The 18,099-nt window shown below is 40.4% G+C and overlaps 1 long non-coding RNA gene across 1 annotated transcript; it reads right to left on the reverse strand.

Annotated features, from left to right (window-relative positions):
- Positions 1–13,146: 13,146 nt before the first annotated feature.
- LOC138066222 (uncharacterized) lies at positions 13,147–16,489 on the reverse strand. Its single transcript, XR_011139460.1, has 3 exons — positions 16,286–16,489; positions 16,084–16,202; positions 13,147–14,680 (listed from the first exon to the last, which is right to left on the reverse strand). It is a non-coding gene; the product is annotated as an uncharacterized lncRNA (long non-coding RNA).
- Between the last annotated feature and the right edge of the window lie 1,610 nt (positions 16,490–18,099).

Consider the following 18,099-nt stretch of genomic DNA (forward strand, 5'->3'; position numbering starts at 1 on the left):
TCAATCTTATTTAGATTTCCAAATGAAGTTCGTTTACAGAGGAGGCTGAGACTTTAAAGTTCATTTCCACATACCCAAGATGGTATTCTTTTGGAAGTCAGAGTGAAGCAATTTTAAAAAGCGCTTGCATACCTACTCATTTTAGATATCTAAAAAGTCTACCCATCTAGGTGAAACAGCTTCTCTAAAGTCACGTAACAAATTACTGCCACAAAATTGATCAGGAGACTTTCTGATAATGTCATCCTCTAAAAACTAGTGAGGCAGGACACAAATCACGTATTCATTCAGTCTCCACCAAATTTTCCTCCCCCCGCCATTTTGTCTCTGCGCTTCATTCCCATGTCTCAACATTTTTTGCCCTTCCTACAAATAATGACAATTTACTAAAATAAGAAAATGTAAACTTCAGACAATATGCAGGAAACCTTACCTGCTCCCACAGAAACTATGTCTGGTATTTGCGGGAACAGGAAAGTTCAGTGCACGTGTTTTCCAGTTCAGTTCCCTCATGTTAATCCATAATAATAAAAAATAGAAGCAAAATATAATCTTTCATCAGTCATTTAACTGCCATGATCCATTACTTTAAAGAACAAAAAAGACACCAAAAAGCTTTATATGTGGAGTAGTGTCAAACTGAGGGCTATTTCCCTCTTTGGAATTGTGATTTTTTTTTTCTTTTTTAAAAAACGGCTTCTCTTTCTGTATCCTGCTGTCATTTGCAAGGATGACTCTGAATTTATAAAATTGAAATGTCTGTAAGTTAAGGATCAGCTGCTATGAGCAGAATAACGATTTCATTGATAGTACAAGCTCTGTAAGGTCATGCACACAGCTGAGAAACCGTAGAAAGATTTCCAAGAATGATGGACATTACGAATATAAGACCGAAACCTTTAACAGTCAGTGCTCATATTGAATCCAATAGATACTCTGCTTGGATGAGCACTGTATCTGAAACCAGTGCCCGCTATCTGCCCTATTGTGTGCTTCAACATGTGGAATGAGTGGGCTGTCATCTCTCCCAATGAAGTGTCTGTACAGGTAATATTGGTCAAAAGATGAGTTGCCAATAGAAGGAATTCAAAGATATGCAATGTTGCCCCTTGCTTTTTTGTATTTCCAGTAAAACTTCTCATTGCTAATGGTTTCTTCTGCTCAGCTTTTAACTTGATGGCATAAATAGGGTGTGGATGCAAAAAAATCTCGCTGGTTTTATTTTTCCCTGAACAGAAGTATTGTTTCCTCTGCAGCGCCATCATGTCACCTCTCAGCTTGTCATGCAAAACGTTATACTCTGTTAGGGCATACCCTTGGGCAGAACTGCATTGCCAGCCCAGTCATTCAAAAAATCAAAAAATGAATGTAATGAGTTTATCTTAAAGATACTGAGATTTAGGAAATAATAATGCATTTGGAGGTCTGAGCTATTGTGTGCTGTCAAATCACGCTTCCAATTCTTTTGTCCACAATTGCAGAGGCATAGCCTAGAATTATTTTATTTCCTTTTTCTTTTTTTACAATGGAAGACAAAACTGTGATGAAATCCAGTGGTTCTAGGAGCTAACACTCAAGAAAAACCCGTAACACACTGAATATTGTAAAATCTACAATAAAAGTCAAAGGTGCATACAGTTTAAGGCTAAAAGGTATGAGCATATCATCTAGGGTGATTCTTTTTTATTTCGGTCATAGTGTTTGATCTAGCTGTCTCTGCATTGTGTCCAGTAACTTATGTCTGGCAAAAATATATCTTTCAAAAAGGCATCCAACCTTGATCTGAAGATATCAGAAGATGATATCACGGCTGGATCTATGCCGCAAATGAGGGAGGATTGATGTTGAAGAAAGATGAAGTAGGCAATGTTCATGGACATCTGTGCTCCCTTACCCCTTATAAGATGTATTAGATAACCCACGTGAAAGTGTAGCTGAGCAAGGGAAGAGCTTTGTTTACGTGGAAGCTGGTAACCTCTAACTCCTCCACTTTTGCTAGTTAGTTAGAGGCTGTGAGGTGATAACTATCTGCAGAATTTCACAGATACTAGTCTTAGCCTACACTGTCTCTGGATGGTGGGCACACAGAAGATCAAAACAGGTTTTGCTGGCAAGTTAGTTGCCCACCTACGTAGTCAGCAGGATGCGTACTCTCTGCCCACAGATTGAAACAGAGGTCTTTGTCAACAGGAAGGAAGGGCTTCACTCCACTGCACAGCAAGACATCGTAGGCCACTGAAGAGCGTCTACCGCAGTTGACACCAGCTGGTCTGGTTAAGTTCATGGCACCAGTGCCTTCCACAACTGGTTCCTGGCACACGCCATGCCAAGAAGCCTCTGTGCACCTGATGCACTGAGATCAGCAGTGTTACTGTGCCATGCTGGATACTTGGCAAACCTGCCTGCTGCAGGCCCGTTGTCCTGGCTCGTGCTGCTGTGGCTTGTTAGCCATTAGATCCTTTCAAATTACTGTCTCAGCAGCTGTGACTTGGCTGGTAGACACAGGGTCTTCCGTTCCAGAGTCAAATATGACCTCAGCTTCCTTACTGCATTCCCATCTGCATGCTGTTTTTTGCACAATATTTTTAAGATGAAGCGGGAGCAGATGGCAACAGGATGGCTCTGGGAAGCCCCAGTGGAACCACCCAAGCCTTCTCACCAGCTGCGGTTCATTTACTTACCTGCAGGAACTGTGGCACTACTAGTGAAGGAAGCCTTAGCTATTCTTTTATGGAAGGTCTTCATAGATGTTGTCTGTAACTTGAAATATGCAAGTTTCAAGAAATAAGGCTTTTATTTTCTTGGTGTAAGTTGTTGCTAACCTCCCTAGTACTTTTGGCCCAGACCTGAAGGTTCTGGCATCCCAGGTCCTTGAAATTCTACTGACAGAAACCACAACACCTAGTCACACACCTATCACTTCACAGACAAGTCTGGGTGACTTGATGTCAATGTCAGTCCTTTTCTGAGCAGGATTTTACTTTTCTCGAAGGAAACTCAGCAAGTGTGTCCTGTCACAGTTACAGGAAATAAATCCATGGGAAATGATGAATTCTTAGACATGAAAGCAGCTAAGGGAGGATCAGCATAAATTCTTAGTATTTTGGGACCTGTCTCAGAATGCAACATTATTACCTGATATGTAATTCAAATTTATTATCCCTGCCATATTAGCCAAGGATGGCAAAGTACATAGGTACTCTATGCTGAGTGCCCAGAAATAAGCGACAGCTGACAAGAGGTTGAAAAAAAAAAAAAAGGCCCAGGTAGCATGCAGCCCACTCAAGTCAGTGCAGTCCACACTAGTGATAAATTATCTAAACTCTCTGGTGATTTTCTTTTCTGTGAAGATCTATATTATGACAATCCCTCCTTTCTTTCAGAAACAAACCGTCCACTAAAAAAGAATATATACACATATTTTTACTATTCAGGATGCAGTCACTGTAGCATTGGCTTGACAGCCCCTACAGCACCAAACTGTCCATTAGCATCTTTGTCTTTCTTGCAGACTGTCTTCACGGTATTGATGTTAGGCATGGACTGTTTTAAGTCCTTTTTGGTGGCTATAAAGAAATGCATATGGCTATGTGTACGTTTTCAAATGTGTCCACTCCAGAGAATAATCCCTGGCTGCCAAGCCAAGCACTAGAGAATGGCTTCAGTGCATTTTGGGGGACTGGCCAGATAGGCCACATCTGCACTCCAAAATGCTTGGAACAACTCCAGGATGTGTGGGTCCCCATGGCCCTAAGACATAATTATCACTTGTTGTGCATTTCTTCAATTCAAAGGGTCCAAAATGATGTGGGGCCTGTGCTGAACCCCATGAGAATGGTGGAGGTTTATTTGTAGGATAAAACTGACCACCCCACCCCCGAAAGCATGTCATGAGAACATACAGTCATGCTGGAAGATGGAAAATCCTCTGTGATAATATAGAAGGATTGCATGCTCAGAGAGAAAAATCTCGATCTCATCCTTACTGCCTATTGAGAGAAGTTCCTTGGGAGAACTTCTCCTGACTGCACAAATAGGTTTTGTTTCAGAGGGCTTTCTTGGTTGACTCTAAAGGAGAGACTAAGAATATACTATCATTTACGCAGTGTGGATGCTCGGGGAGCAGGACCTGGGAGAGAACTGGAGAGTTATGCTATTTGACAGTGGACCTCTAAATTTATGGCCTAGTAGACCACATCACTGAGCAGAGGACTTGCGTAGCAACTTCCCTCTATGTCCTGAAGCTCAGTATTAATGTCCTTGTCTAATTTAGATGGCACTGGGAAGAAATGGCATCAAGGAGACGAAGGAAGCGTTCATAGCTAGCCTTGAAGCTTGGTAGGGGCAACGTATCCCAACCTGTGGTCTTCCCATTGCACCAACAAAGCTTGAAAGAAAAACGCCAATGCAAAGGTAAAATCCCATAAAACTTGGTCTTATGCCACATAAGGTGGTAGGCAATGGTTTGAGGCTCAAAAAAACTTGACCAAGAATTTGAAGATGCTTCAAAGGATCCTTATTTGATGTTTGGTCTTTATTTGACATTCCAGGACAGGGGCTATTAGGGAAAATGAGCAGAGAGGGATTACAAAAGGCGTAGGACAGAGAGACATTGAAATGGCTTCAAACCAGCAGAATGATCATGTCCGGGCTCAGTGCTCACATGCTGGGACAATGGAGTTTTGATCTGCAGCTCCTAGTCTGACAGACAGATTTAGTGTAGCATTCAGTCATAACCAGAGAACACAGCAGCTCCTTTGGGATTTTTAAAGCATTGGCTAATTGACCTCACTGTTAAAAAAAAGTGCCAGATTTCCAATTTCAGTTTGTGTGGCTAAGGCTTGTAGTCATTAATTCTTGTTATATTTTTCTCCATTAAATAAAAGAGCTCTTTCGAATCCTTTATTTTCTCCTCATTAACACAAACACTCTGCAATCAATTCACCTTTCAATCATCTTTGGTAAGCAGAATGGATTCAGTTCTTCACGTCTCCCACAGGAAGGCATGTACTCCAGCCCTCTAATTATTTTTGTAACACTTTTTTGTATTTGTTCCATTTTTTTCTTGGTCTAGCTACCACATTTGAATAACTGTGTTCTGTTTTTGGTCTTACCTGTGATGTGCACAGAAGCAAAAAAAAAATCCCCAAAACCACCACCACCAACAAACAATTCCTCCCAAAACATTCTATTCCTTCTCTATTACTAACTGGTTAAGAGATCCTACTACTATTAGTTATGGCATCCAATGTGAAGTTCCTGCTAAGTGATCTCTGCATTATAATGCCTACATCCTTGTCAGAATCAATGATTTTTCAGGATGCAATTCCACTCTCCTGTGTTCTGGCTTTCATTCCTCTTTTCCTCCGCTGGCTTTTGGTTATAGTGATATTTCTTTTTGTCTATTTCGATGGGCTCAGGCTGCTCTGTACAACGGCTTCAGCCTCACTGTCATTTGCCAGTCAGCCAAGCTTTAGGGCACCTGCAAATTGTATTGTGATTTGAAATGAGAAAGTTAGTAGTAAGAAGAATTATTCAGGTGCAGGAGTGAATGGGAAGGGCAAAAAAATGCGTTTTTCCCCTTTTCCATAAATCTACTTCATTAGGGAGTGTATTTCTATGCCGGACAGAGAGCTGTGAAAGACTGAAGTATAGCAGTCACTTCAGGTTCCTCATAGTTGTCTCGGATTAATACTGACCTCCCTTAAGGAAGCGTTCTTCTATTTCTTTCCTTCCCTCCAGATTTTTACCACATCTTGCGTAAGTTTAATTGTTAACAAGGAAATCAGGCAGTGTGCTGGTCACAATCAATAAATCAGTCTGGTTCACAGGAAAAAAAAAAAAAAGATGAAACTAGGATTTTTCAATATACAATAGGAAAGAAGAATCTTTGACAGATTCAGGCCTTGTAGTGACAGGAGAAGGTATTCATTAGAAAGGTTATAAGGCATCACTAGGATGTGTTTTTATGAGAATATACGAGTTAGAATACTGACTTTCTTTGATTCAGTGCAAAATCCAAAAGCAAGTAAATAAGTACAAAACCAAAGGTCATTTACGTCATAATGGAAAATATTTCAAATTTGTGCTCTTAATTTTCCAGGGAAAAATCCTGCACTTTCATGCTGTCTTCTCATGCTGTCACAAATGTATTCTAATAGCTTTTTAGGTTTTACTGCACTGCAGCACGAATTCTGCCTACGTGTGTTCAGCAACAAATACAAAACAGACCCTACCTACAACAAAAACACTCTCCTGACAGCATTTGACACTTGTATTTACAGCAGAATTTCATTCAAAGAAAGCAAGAAAGCTCACAGGACTGAATCTAATTTTCTAACATCATTTGGAGAGCATAATGCTCCAGTGCCCCCAGTCTGAGGAAAACATATTTGAAAGATTTTCTAGAACAGATCAACCCACATATTTAAATGGTACAATTGAATAATGGAATAGTTATGTCAGCTCGGCTGCAAACAAATATGTAGTACGCTTTACAGGCAGAGGGTAGGCTCATGCTAGGGCGCGCGCATACAAATTGCTATGTCCTTTTCTACGCTTTCAAAGTTTGCTTGCATAGATTTATGGTAGACCTTAAATGTTTCTCTAGAGGCCTTCTTTTCCTTTCAAGAGAGAGAAACTAATAATAATACAAAAGAGAGAGAACAAAATATTCTTAGCACTCCTGTTTCTTCTCTGTATGCACCTCCTAATCTCTTCTGTTCTTTCTGCCAGTAGTTACCGGTGTCAGCAACGCCAGTTCCAGGTGGCCCTAGAGTACCAAGAGGAGGACGCTGCCTGTGAGGCCTCACACCCTCACCAGGCCGGGACACAGAGCACTACACTACAAAGTCAGTAATTAACCTTGGCCAAGTAATGTTCTTAGGCCAGTCTGGCTGCGACAACACTACCATGATGATGGCATGGACGTTACTGACATAACATGAAGAGCTGACACAAAAAAACGGATGTAGACCTAACAGTTTACTTTTTTCCAGCTATGCTAGCCTGTCTAATAAATTGCACCATGTTTTCCTACAACCCTTGGCTCTCTTACACTCATCATTAGACTAAAGAATAGCACTGCCTGTGCTTACTCTGTATACTAAATTTGCTTTACCATTTGCATACCTCTGTTTGCAGGTTTTGATCCATATGACAGAACCGCTTCTTTGACTACTCTTTGTTGCACTGATTCCTGATAAAAGCTATAGCCCTGCACCTTTGAAAGGTACAGCTGACTGGAGGCTATGATTAGACTGGTCCAAAAATTATTTACAAGGCCTGTTTTGTGTGGATTAGAAGCACTGAGGAACTTGTGCAGAATTTCATAAATGGAGCTAATAATCTCTTTGAATGCATGTCTAGTTAGGTTTAATGATGTCTGTGAGGATTCTTCTTAATTGCCCCCTAAAGTTTTCTACTCACAATAAATTCAGGAATTTACAATTACTCACAGGAAAAGCTGAGTTTTGCTTGTTTTTCTTTAGAAGGTAGAGAAAGGAAATGAAAAGAAACAGTTAGAATGCTAACTTGGGTTATATTTTTGAAATAGCTCAAGCTGTTGACCTGCAGTTTGGAAAAAGCTTGAGAAAATGAGATTGTTTTGTAGTTCAGAGCTCAAAACAGGGCTAAGGATTAATTTTGCATTAAACGATTTTGCTTCACACTTCCTATATGATCTTAGGAAGGTGCAGGAGGTGAAAGGGTAATAAGAGACCTGACCAGGTTTGACATCTGAGAGACTGGCATCCGTCTTACTGTAGAGCATGCCCTAGGGGAACTCAGCTGAGGTCCTTGAGCTCTGCAAAGCTTATTGAGTAAATGATTCTGATCTTGAAAAGCAGCTACGAAGAAAAATAATCTGTACCTGAAGAAAACCGCTCATTTATGTGATGAAACCAGGAATATCTATTCCTGAAATATCGATTTCTTATTCTTTTAGGAAATAATGCTGACCTGTTATGTGGATAAACAGAAGCATTTTCTGCAGCTGGGTCAGATTGTGTTCAAGGCACAAGACTCGCAGAAATAGCATCGCTCTCCAGTAAATAACAACTAACAGTGCAGAATAAATAAATTTGCATTCCTACAGCTGTCAGGTACTATGAAGTCCATGAAACATTCAAAAGTGACTAGACGTATGCAGTGACAGACGATGTACCATGAGTACTACTTACTGCAGTGTTGCTAATAATCTCACTTCTTGATAATCTCATTTCTTGACTGAGTTCTCACTTGATGGACACCACTGATAGCTGTTAGTGCTTGCTTACAAATCTCTCATTGATCTAAGTGTGCTCATCTATCTACCTCTTTTCTAACTTCTGTACCATTGATTCTGAGCATGCAGTTTGTGGTAGACTGGGGAATTGATTCAAGGCCATCCTGATTTTTGACTTGAACTGTAACAGTTGTATCAATACAAGTATCTTTTAAAATTTTCAAGACACATGTCATCTTTGTACTATCAGTTTGGAGAGCATCAATAAACCAAACAAGAATAATATCTGAGGTAGAAAGGTATTCGTGTCTGGAAGCATGTAAGAGTTTGTGGATAGCCTCTGACATTTCAAAGAGCTATTATTTTCTGTTAGTGAAAGAACATGCTCTACTGCACAGTAAAGGGTATTGCGCCCTTCCTGTTCATCATCCAGAAAGTCTATTTAAATGTAATTCATCTATATCAAAGTTCTGGGAAGGTTTGAAAGGAATTGTTGGGGGTATTTTTAACATTATCTCTTTAACATTTGTTCCAAATAATGGAGATCCTGTAGGAAGTACCTACCTACTGATTACCAGAGAGTTTGAAAGAAGAATTAACAATTAGGTGAAAAAAAGCTCAGTTGAAAGTCTCTAGCTGTCTCATCTGAAACAAGGTGATGAGAGGAATGCTTGCATGCTTAGCCCTTTCCCCTCTAGTGTAAGCCTTCATGGTCGCTCTTCTCATTTCATAGAAAGGAAACACAGACAGCTGGAGGAAGACAAAAAAAAAAAAAGATAAACTAGAATATAAAATTTTTCTCTTAATAACACAGCAGGAACATGTGTCATAGTCTTTAATTTGTGAGTGTCACTATCAACAGCGAGAGATTTGCTTTGAGAGAGCAATAGCTTTTCTTCAAAGTTGAAAAGAAAAAAAAAGCTGTTAAAAATATAGGCAAAGTCTTAATATTTTGATTAGATTCCTTTTCCTCCATATGAATAATGAAACAAAATGCAAGCAAGAGAAAGGGAAGTTGGCAAGCCCCTTTAATGATAACAGCAGCAGCTGCCTCACAAAACTGCTGTCTTCAAGCCAGGTCAATGGAGCAAGACTTTCTCTAATGGAGTATGTTTATGAAAAGAAGGTTTCTTAAGAGCTGAATAAAAAGGAAGAAAGGCTTGAAATTAACTTGAATAAGCTGTAAAAACAGAGGGCCAGCCAACGTTTAAAACATGCATGGATCAAAGGATAAACATAATTTGATGAATTCTCTCCTGTGGGTTGAAATCCTCCCTCTACGGGCATTTTAATCCCACAAACCCTCCCCAGCAACCGGAGTGACTCGGTCCTCTAACCTGCCCTGTTGCAGGCTGAGTTAGTGCCTGCACAAACAGTACACTTGCATTAGCCAGTCCTGTGCGCAGCAACCACAGGCAAATATGTAGCAGATGCTTTGTCTGAAAGGGCTCACAGTACTTAATGTGCTCACTCATGCACTCCACCAGCCACACAATGCTACCTATCCCATGAGAGCAAATGTAAGACCTGGAGGAAAATATTGACCTAGACCCTGCAAAATGTCAAATGCTGAAAGGGAGAGGGTTCAGGTAGTAAAGGGAATGACTCTGCAGAGACAGCATTCTAATTCTACTGAAAATAGTCTTTCCATGTCTCTACATGACTTAATTTCCTTTACAGAATATTGTCTTCTCCCTCTTTTAGATCATAAAAGCATATGAACACATCTATTAGTTGTGATTCTCGCATTCCAAAACTATTTTCAGCAGAGTAGATTTCCTGACTCTGATATGGTTTGTCATTTAGTAATACCTTTTAGATCTCTCTTCCAGACTTCTCCAGTCTCTCTTTCAGCCCATGTAAAAGTCTTCCATTAACGATGTCCTTTGGCAAGGAGGTCCACGGTCTCTTACCTGTTGCCAAGAACTTCCATTTGTTTTAAACCTGAGTCCTTTTGGTTTTGTTTGATGATCTGCTCGGTCTACCTCCCTCTACATATTTACTGAACCATTCCTAAAACTTTTACCCACATATAAGTTCTGCTGCTCTCATTTCTGAACATACATTTCCGCAGATCACCTTTCAAAAGTGAGTGGTTGACTTGAGAACCTAAATCAAATCATTTTACAGTGGGATTTAGTGCTTATATCACTTTAGATCCAGAAAACGAAGCTTAACAAGTTAGCTAGTCTCTAAGTAGCTAGCTATGGAAAAATTGTGTAGCAGACCATTTGTTTAGAACTTTTACTCCTTTGTCCTTCTGCAGTCAGCACAACTGAGCATACACATGCAGCGCTCTTGAAAGCATATACATGCTGGTTTGCACTCATTTCCTGCACTCTTTTTATCTCAGCCCCTGACTACATTTAAGACGGTGCATGGGGCTGCCTCAAGGTCACTGGCTGTGTGTAAGAGGGTGCACAGGGCTGCCTCAAGGCTTTTCAGCAGCCTTGTTAGAACTCCACTGCATTGTGCAGTCCTCACAGTGAAATTAAAACATCTCTTCTTGGGCTATGACCTGGGATGAGAAAGAGAGCTGGGGGAGATGAGCTTATTAACCTTGTCCTGGCAATAGTCAATGCTGGCAGGGCTGGGGTGGCAACAGGTGAAAGCTACTTCTCAAAGGGCCATGACAGACATAGATGTTACCCCAATCTTACTTTCAAGACCATTATCAGAAGCTTTCAGGCTGGCTGTGCCAGCAGGAGACAACTGATGCTTGAATAATCCATTCCCTACATGTGTACTGGAGGTAATGAAGACAGTGGGGCCATACCCCTCAAATGGCCAAGTTTCCTAAGGCTGCTTCCCTCTCCGCATAGTCTGCTGCCTTAGTCACCTGTCTACTTATCTGAAGCCAGACTATCTTTCTGTAGTCTTGTATTCTGGAAGAGGGTCATATCGGGACTATTTGATACTGTTACTCTTTGATACTGTTAAACCTTCAAAATATTTAGGTAACAGCTTGAACTAGTGTAAGGTAACTGGATGTGAAAAACATGAAAATATGAAAAGGTTCTTTCCATCTGAGCCAGTGAGCAAAACAACTTTGCAATGGGACACTACTAGTCAGTTTTTAGAACTTCTTAGTAACCCAGTCTGATAAAGCGCAGAAATTTTGTCTACATTACTGGCCCACAAAGAACGAACAAGCAAAAGGATTATCCCAGTTCTGAAATGAGACTGAAATTTTTTGCTTAGGACTTCTATAGTCCTTAAAGCTATTAAGATGTTGCTTAAATTTAGCCTGGTGCTATCTTTCACAGTGAGAAATTCTGGAAAAAATATTAAAAATGAAAAAAAAAAGAAAAGTCTAGAAAGAAGGTCAGCAGAACTCGGAAGTTGGTTAGTGTTGTAAATTCAAATTCAGGCCTTGATTCTCTCTCCACTGGACTTAATAGCAAAAACTACAGATCTAGTCTCTGTAATGAAAGCTGATTAGTTTTTCTACCTATGACACTGTCTTTCTCAATAGATTTACAGGGTAGTGTGGAAATATGGGAATCCCCTAAAACAGCCTGTAACATTTCAAGGTTGGAAATGTGTGACTGCCAAAAAACACAGATCATTAATATATAGCTACATGTAGAGAAATATTGTCTATGAAGAATCGTAATTATATAAGTACCTGGATGTCAGCTGAGACTAGGGGATATTGCTGGGGTTAGTCCCCCATCATACCAGTCATTCTGCTAGCAGTAGTGTGCTCTGTGGAAAAGCAAATGAAGAATCAAAAGGGGAAATAAAGGCATCCCAGAGTGACATGGCTTGCTCATAGCTACAGAAAAGGCTACTGGCAGTACTGGTCTCCTAATCCTCCCTAGTGCTTTCTCCACTTTGGAAGAGTCCGCTTTGTATTTGCTTTCCGTTCTTGCCTACCAGCTTTATTAATTTATTAACATTTATTGATTATTGATTTTTATTAATTATTGATATATATTATTACTTGTATTCTATCAGTGAAAAATTCTGTAGGTCAATACTCAACTTGGACACATGCAAATTAAAATTTTTGAAAGGAATAGCAAGCTTAAAGAAGTGCACCTTAGGAAACAATTGCTAAAAAACTATTTAGCATGGAATTATAAAATGAATGAATTGTTCATTTGTTACAGAATTTACTCACATAGTAGTTCCTTTGATTAAATCTTGAGTTGATGGGACTCACAAAGCAATTCCAGTGTATCTCATGTAGTCACCCAATACAGTTCAAATAGTCGATACTACAACGAGTTGCTCATGAACAATTTACAAATTTGCTACTTTGCAAGACTATACACAGTTTTTGAGCAGTAAATAGCTGTTTCCTCGTGGAAAAATGTGAAAACAGGAACAGAACCGAAATGCTTTAAATCATTTATTAGTTATACATTGTTCTCCCAGCTGTGTTCTAGGTGCTCTAAAACACATGAACCATAACAGTTTTCCTTTCTTTTTTTTTTTTTACTTCAGATGTACTGAGGCTTCAGCTCGACTCCTTACATTCTTGAGTCATGCCACTATTACCCCTGTACCAGCCCCAAGCACGGACAGAGTAGTTTTGCGTGAATTCAGTGCCCCTGAAAGGCATTTCCCTGGCAGCCTGGAAAAACAAACTCCTCTCTGTATCCTGACAGCTAAGTGCAGCATGGGAACAGCACTACTAGCTCCCTGTGTAGTCCAGCAAGAGGTGAGCAGGTATCCTCTCCACTTCCAATGTCTTTTTTTCTAAGTGGCTTTGATGACACTGCCAGGGAAGAGAACTGTTGGTACAAGAGTGTTTTGTTTTATGGTCACTTGGCCATAGGGAGGTGAACCCACATTGCCCAGGATTTCAATCCTAAATGGCTTTCGTTCTCCATCAGTCTGGTTTGGATTTGATCCATGAGCTTAAATTTTAAACCTTGCCGTGGTGAACGCTGTAGGTAAGGTAGGTGAGGCGAGATGCTCTACGGATTTGATTTTGCGAGGTGCGAGTCATTCTAGCTCTTCTCAGCACGTTTTTTAAGCATCTTAATATTTTGTATGCTTATGTGCCTAGAAACTGACTGACCTGAAGCCCATATCCCCCAAATGTTCCTATTTCTTCCTTTCTGCCTGCAATCTTTTGAAGATGATGAAAGATTCAGTGCAACCTCAAGGCATGTGCACAGATATCCTCCCTCCACTTCTCTTCCTGCCCGGTGACTTAACTTATTCATTAAACTAGAGTATACTGCAAACCATAGACAGCTACCCATGCAATCAATAGGAGGTGAACAAAGCTGTGAGACTCTTCAAGGCAGGCTCAAGCAACTGTGAGAAGTCTGAGCAACAGAAAGGCCTGGCATAGATAGGGCTTTGACCTCGGAAGTTGTGACCCCATGACATTCTTTTACTTCTCAACCATGTTCATTTTCTCTTAAACCCTGGCATGTACTCCTTTTTCTTCTCCTTCTCCCTTCCCTAAAACAAAACCCCATGATTGATTTTGTATTACCACCTCAAGAGCAATCAATAGTTCCTGAAATTTAATGCAGCACTTTGTTAAGCTTACAAATGGAAAAACGATTCTGTGGGGCCAAATGCTGTTCCCAGGGCTGGTTTTTCCCTTTCAGATATGGGCAGAGAAGGTTTCCCTCAAATGCTAATGCCTTGTGTGTCAACAGGGTTCAATGCTTCAGAGTTTATCTAGATTAGTATTTAAAGGCATGTTGTTGGAAAGTATTAGCTGATTCAATTTAACTCTACAAACAAGTGAGGAAACTAAAACAAGAATTTACTGGACAGCTTGGTGCTATGAATGTTCTAGCTGGTACCTGCAGAAGTAGAGCATTCTTTGTCCTTGTTGCACTTAGAAATGCATTTATTAATACATTCTAATCGTGTACATTTAATTTTGGAAACAAAATAGCCTTTTGCCACTCCTTTTCTGTACTAAACCCCAATTACCCAGCACGCTTTATGAGACAGATTGAGGGATGGGTTTTGTCACCTCCTCAGCTCTTCAGAGCTCCTGCTCAAAAATCAGCTCAGTGTAAAACTCAGCCTCCCCTCTTTAAGATGCTGCAGGGCCAGGCACAATGATGAGAATCAGAAGATTGTGCAAGCTTTGGGCTGACGGGTAGCTGACAGAGAGGTGCTTGCAAACCTAAAGATGGCACAGAGGGTGAATCAGGGACTGAATCAGAAAAGCTAAAGTGGCAGACTTTAGTAACTTTGCCCGTGACTTATACTGAAGGTGTCTGTCATCATCAAGCATCCAGTCCTTCTTCATGTGTCCCTCCTTTCTTGCATGCTCTGTTTAGCAATGAAGTCACTGACCTTTTCATTGTTCTCATGATGCTTCCTAGGAATGAATTTAGATTTTCATCTCCACACATGTTGGCAGTCCTCTCCTCAATATGAAACATTCTAGATTTACAGCCATTTTAGGAGCCCACCTCCAGAGGAGAGGAATCAACGGAAGGCTTCCGAAGTTGCAATTAAGAGATTACTCTGAAAAAAATGAACTTCTATTAAGGGAAAACCTCGTTTCAAGCACATGAGATACAGGGGCATGTCCTTCCTAAGGGCAGGACCAGACTGATCCATGGTACTGGATAACGATTTTTTGTCATCTGCTGATTAATTCTCCAAGGTTTACATCATCTTGGAATTCCTTACAGTCTAATAGTTTAACTCCTGCAAACACTGTCCCCAAGAACGATTCCAGAAGAAGTTCCAGATCCACCTGTGTTTTCCTTGACTTCAAGCTTAAATTTGCTTGTAGGATGGCATAGAAGAACCGAGAATAGTTTTTTCAGTTATATTAAAAGCAGACATTAGGAGAGAGGCAACATCTATGATTAAAATACATTGTCTCTGGGGAAAATGAGGAAATAAAGCCTAACAGTCAACAAAAAACTCTAAATATGCTACAGAGCAGTCATGCAAAGGTAAAAAAAAAAAGAAAAAAAAAAGTATTTCCATTATGTAAGCTAGAGCTAGCAAAAATACTGTGGAAAGTATGTTCCCAGCAGAAAGCCAATTTTTTGTTTTATCATTGCTTTTTCACCAGGAGGTGGGGCTGTTAAGCACCGAATTTGTCCTGTGCTGCACTGCAAAACTATAGGTAATTTGAAAAGCATCTTTCTCTTCTCTTTCCTTCTGAAACTCAATATGAAAACACAAGTGAAAATCATATACTTTCCAGATATTTTAAACATGGATTTCATTTGTTTATGCAATAATAGACATAACTTTAAAATGGTTGTGCAAGGCTTTAAATTAACTGCCTCTAGGAGTTAACCGAGTACCAATTGCTAATTAAAACATACATTAATTTGGCAGACTGGAAAGCTCAGGAGGTTTGTAATTATTATTATTCCCAGGTTTCTACTGAGTCTATTGCTAGGATAGCTCTGCAACTCAGTTACAAGGATTAAGACACAAAAAGAAATCACAGGTCCCTGCAATATGGCTAATTGCATAACAAAAAGATAAACACATTTAAGGTCACTTGATTCTGACTCTGACAAGCTGCCAAAAGGGATGAAAGCAGCATTTCTGAAGTAAAGAGCCTGAGCTGAGGGAAGTGCTTCTTTCTGGTACCGCCATGGCTCCTATTTTCACCGCCTCTGAGGGAGACGTTGTGGACACATTGGGAGGGGGAGTTGCACAGCAGGCAAATATACGCATGCCTGAGCCCTTGCCTCATACCTGAGCCATTGAGCCAAAATGCCTCAATGACAGGTCCCCTTGCCTCTCTTCAGAGTCGAAATTGCAATGACATTGTTGAAGACACACTTCTGTATTTCTTAAAATGCATGTGGTGGGCATAGAATTACTAAGCACAGACTTACAGGTGGGAGGGCTCAAGAGGATTTTTCTCCCCATCACTCCATGTTGAAAGCACTCACCTGATACGGTGGCAGATGTGTGCGGTCATCACATCGTGCTGAATCTGCCTCTACTCCTGTGGAGAAAGCATTTCTGATAAACATCATCAGAGATCATCAGTCCTCTGGGTTCAGCTCACCTGCAAGCAGAGGTGAATAAAAGACTAAAGTCAATGCAATAAATCTGAACAGCAGTCCACCTAGGCATTTGAAGACTCCTTGCCTGGCCATAGGACTCAGCTGGTTTCTCTAAGGGCTGCCATATCAAAGGTGGCCTTAACCCAATCACAATCCAAAGTCTCAGTCAGGAGCTAACTAGCTCAGAGAAAACCATTGAGAGAGCTGCATTTAACGGGGATGAGTACAGTCACCAGGACAGGGAAGTCAGGAACTATTTCCGGACACTCCTGCTATTGAGTTCAGGAGTAATGACTGATCATTGCACCCTGAGGCAGTCACAGCTTCTGCCAGCTCATCCAAATGCTTCCTCCCACTCACAACACAGCACGTCCCTCTCCTCCAAGATGACTCATATACTGTGTTCACTTCCATCCACAGCCCTGTGCCTGCCAGGCACTAGGAATATAGCACCACTAAAATTTGGCTTTGGATGTCATGGCAAGTTCTGTCTACAGCATATGAAGGGCAATGAAGCCCCGGTGCTGCTCAGTCCTCTGTGGCTTCATCTAGGTACCAAGCAATAAGGAAACTCATGAACAACAGAGCATTCACGATAGCCAGCTTCCTCGCGTTTTATTCTATCTGAAAATGTAGACCAAACTTATCGAGCCCACAAGAGCTTGAAAGCCACTCAGCACATTTTTGTGATCAATAGTTTTGAAAGCTAACAACAAATTTATTCAAACTAGGGTGCATACATTGTTCCTATCCCTCAACAGAAAGAAAACATCAGCCGAACAGTGAGTTTGTTTTTCATATTCGTATAAGAATACAAAAAGCAGTTACTTATCAGGAGATATCTGATTAAGATTTCCAAAAAGCCCAAGAGAGGGGTATTCCAAACAGTTGGAACAGTGTGCTCTGTTTAATGACTTTAGTATTTGTATTAAGAACAGAGAGAATGTGCAGCATCCAAGTTACAAGCCTTGGGCTGTCAAGTCATAAATTAAATCTTTAGTATGCCAAGATCTCCTCTGTGATGTCAGACTTGTCACTCTAAACCATGTCTAAACGTGCCGTCTATATCTATATGTCATACATACGCATCTACCATCTGTGCTGAAGGTCTAGAATCACAGAAATGCTTGAAAATACTTAATGCTAATATTTGGAGAGCACCAAGACTACAAAATTCTGATAGATCTCTTTGAGTTTCTACCCTCAGATGGTGCCCAGACATTGACTACAGTTTGCACACGATCAGCAACAGAACAAGATCAGGACATGTATTGGGAAAGGGGAGACCAGGCTTCATCTCCTTGTTCTGGTGAATACTGAAATACGATATACAAAACAGATCAGAAGAAGTGAGCAGTTGAGAGGCCCTTAACTCAGAATGTCATATAATGTTTATGGTGATACCTAGCAGGGATAGGACATGAGTTTAAGTGCTCTCAGGCGGAGGGTGCTTGATATAAGTGCTCTAAACACTGGATCATTATGTTATAGAAATAACACCTTGTCTTTTCCCTCATTCTCTTTTCTGGATGGATTTTGAAATGATTTAACCTTCTGGGGTCTTTTTAAACGGTAGTAGGTGATTAGGTATATATATTGCCCTTATGTCTTTTGTCTGAAATATACCCAAGACTTTAAAGTGTCAAAGTCTCATTGACACAGCAGGTGCCTGGATGCCATGGAAGATCTTGTTCAGAAGAATATAGAGCTACATTTTCAGATACATTTAATTCTTATTGTAAAACATTCATAGTTGGAGTGTTGGGAGGATAGATTCATTAGCTATTTTGAGGGGGAGATATATTATTGCAGTGGGATATAAATGCTGTAGGTAGGAGTTGTACTGTGGATTCAGCAGAGAAAGTATTTCATCCTGCACCACCTGGGTTAGAAATCTTG

This window comes from Struthio camelus, chromosome 2, assembly GCF_040807025.1.
Source record: "Struthio camelus isolate bStrCam1 chromosome 2, bStrCam1.hap1, whole genome shotgun sequence".
NCBI lineage: Eukaryota > Metazoa > Chordata > Aves > Struthioniformes > Struthionidae > Struthio > Struthio camelus.